The 5,603-nt window shown below is 39.3% G+C and overlaps 1 long non-coding RNA gene across 1 annotated transcript in view; it reads right to left on the reverse strand.

The window, feature by feature from the left end:
* Window positions 1-2,861: 2,861 nt before the first annotated feature.
* Window positions 2,862-5,603, reverse strand: part of LOC106728186 — a 17,574-nt gene continuing 14,832 nt past the window's right edge. The window contains exon 3 of the long non-coding RNA XR_001364457.1: window positions 2,862-2,986. This is a non-coding gene — a long non-coding RNA (uncharacterized LOC106728186). The remainder of the gene's footprint in view (window positions 2,987-5,603) is intronic.

Below are 5,603 nucleotides of genomic sequence, written 5' to 3' on the forward strand. Positions count from 1 at the left end.
TCAGCCATAAAAAATAATGAAATCTTACTATTTGTAACAACCTGGAAAGACCTTGAGTATATTATGCTAAGTGAGAGAAGTCAGATGGAGAGAGACAAATACCATATGATTTTACTCATATGTAAAATCTAAAACCAAACCAAACAAATAAACAAAATAAAAACGAACTCATAGATACAGACAACAGATTGGTGGTTACCAGAGGGAAAGAGGGTTGAGGGAATGGGGTCAACTGTATGATGAAAGATGGTGACTAGATTTTTGTTGGTGATCATGATGTAGTGCTTACAGATACTGAATTACAATGCTGTACATCTGCAATTTATATAATGTTTATATCAATTTTACCTCAATTAAAGAAAAAGAAAAAAAAAACCACCTCCTAGGCCCAAGCACTAGGCTAAATGCTTGATTCTATAGGCCAGGCATGAGGCTAGGGGTCTGAGGTCTGAGAAGCTTGTTGCAGGAAGTCTGAGGATGTGCTTTGAGAAACACTGACTAGAGGATTAGAGAGCATCTAGCCTGTACCTCTGGTATACAGATTCTCATACCATAAGTCCTGCTTTATTTCCCCTCTACCCACCCCCTGCCACACTCATCAAAGATGATGAGCTCCTTGAAGGCAGAGACAAATATGATGCCCATTTATCCTCTTGGATCTTGGCATAATTACTGGTTGTAGACGGAAAGAACAGGAATAGTAGTTGAAATGTCAGAGGATGAATATTAATATGTTGAGGTATTTCTACTTAACACCACAATCATGAAAAAGAAATCTTTATTTAACCAATAGAAATCCCCTACATCATAAAACCCTAAAATAAAGGAGTCTCAATTATTCACATTTTAGTGCTCAGGGTAATTCACTGCTTCCTACCCTTCACCCTACTTTCTGGATATACATCTTTGCTGCTTTGGAAAACAGCAACAGTATATAAGCAGGTACTTTGTATGTAGGTACTGATGCAGATAAAAGAACAAGAAGATTTGGTTCCTGCCCTCCAAGAAATTACAGTCTGGTATGGGAAATATGATGTGCACACCCACAGGGTTGTCTACAAAACAAGGCAGAGGCACTGAGCACCAGGAAGGGGAGGGGGCTGGTATCCAGGATGCCGGTTAGAATTGCCTGGGGATGGAAGAGGTCCTTCCAGCTTTGAGCCAAAGCAGGGATGTGAGTTTATAAACATTTTTTTCATTTTTTGTCACTCCAGTGATGTTTCTCCTTTTTCTGGTAACAGCACCTCCTTTTACTTTGGAGGACTCCCCATCTCTTCTGCATGTGGCCTAAGTGGTGTTGGCCTTTCTCTGGACAAGGAGTGGCATCCATTTAGACTAAGCAGACTCTGTTCCCTAAAATTTGGATCTTGAACCCAGATTTTCTGAGCTAGGAAACCACTGGACCTGATTAATCGATGGCGGGATTGTAAAAATGCTGCACTGGTGCGCCTGTGGCCGGGATCCAGGTGTCCACCCTTCATAGGGCCTGATTCTTTACTCTTTCCTTCTGTTCTTCTAGCAGATTTCTTGCTTATCAAGGTAATGAGAGTTACGATCTGTTGCTTGAAGCTGAGGAATCCTATCTAGTGGGTGCATAGAATGAGAAAGCAGATGTTTTATTTGGAGTACATGCACAGCCTGTGTTTGGCTGGGGTGCAATGTTCTGGTACAGAAAAAGATGGAGATAAGGCTGCATACACAAGGTGAGACAAGACTTGAACATAAATGCTTAGGGAGGAAATGGGTTCCTTGTTATTTGGAGGTATTCTGATATTAGCTAGAAGACCACTTGGTAGGATGTTACCTAGGAGATTCAAGAATTAGATAAAATAGCCCTAACCGGTTTGGCTCAGTGGATAGAGCGTCGGCCTGCGGACTGAAGGATCCCGGGTTCGATTCCGGTCAAGGGCATGTACCTTGGTTGCGGGCACATCCCCAGTGAGAGGTGTGCAGGAGGCAGCTGATCGATGTTTCTCTCTCATCGATGTTTCTTACTCTCTATCCCTCTCCCTTCCTCTCTGTAAAAAAATCAATAAAATATATTAAAAAAAAAGAATTAGATAAAATGACCTTGAAGTTCATCTTCAACCTGAAATTCTAAAACTCTTGCTAGTTATCTATTGGCAGTGACTAAGCCCCATAACTTATATGCTGCAACCCAGCACAGTCACAACACATAGTGATGAAGAATGAACAGATGTGAGTTGTCCCAGGACTGTCCGTGGTACCTTTAACAGGTACCTCAATTGTTATAGAATCTCAGCTCTAAACATGTAAACTACACCACAGGATTTGGCCAAGTACACATCTACTTGGAGAAATAGAATTTTGCTTTCCCTACACAAGGCAATAATTTGTAAGCCATATGCATTGCAATTGGCTTTTAAAGCAGCAATCACTGTAATAAAAAAATTTAACTTATGGGAAATTTCAACCATGTTTCTGCATAGTCCTTTCATTCCCAGTGGGGTTTGGCTGGGGCCTTGGGGAAGAAGGAAAATTTCATAGTCATAGTTATTTATAACCGAGCTGTTAGAGCATAGTCATGAATGAGGTTGGGGTGAGAAGCAGGAAATAACATGATGAATTTATGATTGATTTCAATGCCTTCAATTCCCAAAGAGTGTTTTAAAATATTTTTGTTTTTACTGGATATCAACTTACCTATCCACAAAGGTTGTTGTTGTGTGCTCCTGGACTGAGAAAGAAAAACTTTGCCAGAGCCTATTTTGGACCATTAAGGCTCCTAATGATGGGTTACATTTACACACTGCAATTTACAATCACCTGCCCAAGATGATCAGGAGCAAACAAATTTTTTTTGTTTATTTCAGCACATTGATGAGTACATACGCAAAAACTTAACATCTTAAGTTTCTGAGTCAAGATGGCCTGTCAAAGGCATAGCGTTTTGCTGTGTGCTAAAGGTGGCACCAAGTTAAAATTTGGTGGGATGTCTTACAAATGACATGGCTTCTTCTGGAACCTATTGAACATGTAAAAATGACACTAGTCAATATTTATTCAATGAACATTTATTGAGCACATATTTTATGCTGGATTGATAAATAAACATGGCCCCCTCTGTTGAACAACTTAATCCTGCTGGAGAGACCAATACATTAGGCAACTAATTATAAGTACAGGTGGTTAGAAATGCATATGTGGAGTCTGAGAAACAATTATTATTAATCATTCTTTTTGCTTAGTGCAAAGATGGGTGCTCTGATGATTTATAATAGGAACTGAAATTGTGTAGAATTCACAGAGAGGTAGGCAAGAGTATTGTAAACAGAAGGGATAATATGAGAAAAGGGTTGGAGGCAAAACCCTGTGTAACTTCTTTAGGGGATGATAGGTAATCTAGAGCCTTGCTACTCCAAGTATAGTCCCCAGAAAAGAGCATTGTCATCACCTGGGGATTTTGTTAAAAAGCAGGTCCTTATTTAGTACATCTGGGGAGGGACCTACGATTCTGCATTTCTTACAAGTTCCCAGATGATGCTGATGCCGATGGTTCACACACACATTCTAAATAACAAGGAATTAGAGCATCTGAGCAGGTGTTGTGGAATGACAGACCCAGACTGTGACCATTGTCCATGCTGAGAAATGTGGAGCTGATCCTACAGGCAATGCCTTTGGGGTGAGGACACCTGAGTTCTATTTTTACCTTTGTAATTCTCTCCCTTTATCCAGAGACATCATTTTCATAGGGCTGTTAATTATTGTCACTCACACAGAACTATTTTGAATTCCCTAGCTAAGAGGTATTATTGAATGGGCATGAATATGCTGGTGCTTAAGAGGTTGGAGAGAACTAAGAGAAACCCATGAAGTGTCAATATTCAAAGCAGATGGCCTGTGTCCTTGTACACTTGATACAGTGCCCAAACCTGCTGGAACAATTGTTCACTCAATTATTCAACCCTGTGCCTAACTCTATATGTAAGTACTGAGGCCTTGGAAGGCGGTTGGTGGTGAGATGGCAAGGAGGGGAAAGGGACCATTTTGACCTGCAGTTGAACCAGACTTGGAAAGCAGCTTCCTTTAACTTGATAACTCTGAGACAGAGCAAAAGAAAAAGCAGGATCTGGATTATACGTAGGATTTGAATAATTGTAGGACAGGAGTTCAATATAGGGGATTGATGAAGTGTCACTGAAATGTGGATAGATGAGGTATATAGTTATGGGCAAACCACAGTCTAAATGTGTACTTTCTGAGCAGTCTTCAGAGCACTACCAGAGGTCATCCAGGTAAGACCTAATGTGAACAAGACATGGCCCAACAGACCATTTCAGAAGAATAACAAAATGTTAGCTTGACCCCTACATGGCACAATTTACAATGGTAATAATACCTAGATAGATAAGAGTTTATTATTATTATTATTATTAATTATCATCATCTGGCTTTTAGCCTGACTAAGATGGAAAGGACCTGAAGTTTTCCAGAAAATGGGTTGCTAGCTAATGGGAAGAGAAATATAAAAGTGATTGGGATTCCCCTTACCCATCACTTCACTCACCCAAAATAGAACAGGAATAAAGGCTAAAATCTTTTACCTTATGAGAGGCCTCCCATTTATTTATTGGACCAGGTACTTTTCATATGATATTTTAGCAATTCTCGAACAGCCTAATGATCAGCTGCCATTACTAATATTCTACGATTAAATAAGTTGAGACTCAGAAAAGTAAAGTAACTTGGAAAGAAACTTTAATGAGAAGAATAAGTACCATCTTGAATCCCCATCCAGGTTTTTATCCCTGTAGGAAAAGGTTAGACTTGGTAGTGTCCGCAGTGTCTTAAATCCTAAGGAAGATGTGTTCAGCCCTCTAGGAATGGAGAATTCTTTGTTAGAGAAGCTTACACAAAAGGATTGGAAATGGCTCATTAAACTCTCATTAAAAATCTGGAAAATTTAAGCTGAATCAAAAATCTTGAGCCTTAAACTAAAGTCTTCCCTTTATTGGGATGGTTCTAAATAGATGTTTAGAGAAGAGTAAATTAAGCCCCTGTCACAGAGTATTCTATTTTATTTGGAAAAGGTTTGATGGTCCATTGGGAAGTGGTCCATAGGGGTGTGGTCCATAGGATTATAATCCTAAAGGTTATCTCTGGAGCTGGGAGAAGGCACAGATATAGTGTAGCCTGGTAAAGAAAAACAAATAAACCAACAGAAATAGCTACAGAGCAAATAGACTTGAGTTTTTAATTTTCACTTCTACCACTTAGTACCAAGTGAGCATGAACAAGTTATTTAAACTCTCTGAGAATCAATTTCCCCAGCTACAAAATGAGACTAATAATATCTACAGTTCATGGGGGATACATGAGACGATGTCTATGTAAAGACAGGGTGGGCAACCGTTTTGTGAGTGCTTGCCAAAACCACCAGCAAAATCTCTGACTCAAAATTCTTCTGCGTGCCAACCCTAATTTTTTGAGAACATATTACGCCTACTTGATATCTCTTAAGGTGTACGTATATGAAGAACCTTGAAGAAATAATAAAATTCATTCGAGCGACAAAAACACAGTATATGATGATGAAAAATACATTTATTTTTTAATGTATACATGTACACTGATAGTCC

Source organism: Myotis brandtii, unplaced genomic scaffold (assembly GCF_000412655.1).
Source record: "Myotis brandtii unplaced genomic scaffold, ASM41265v1 scaffold56, whole genome shotgun sequence".
Lineage (NCBI taxonomy): Eukaryota > Metazoa > Chordata > Mammalia > Chiroptera > Vespertilionidae > Myotis > Myotis brandtii.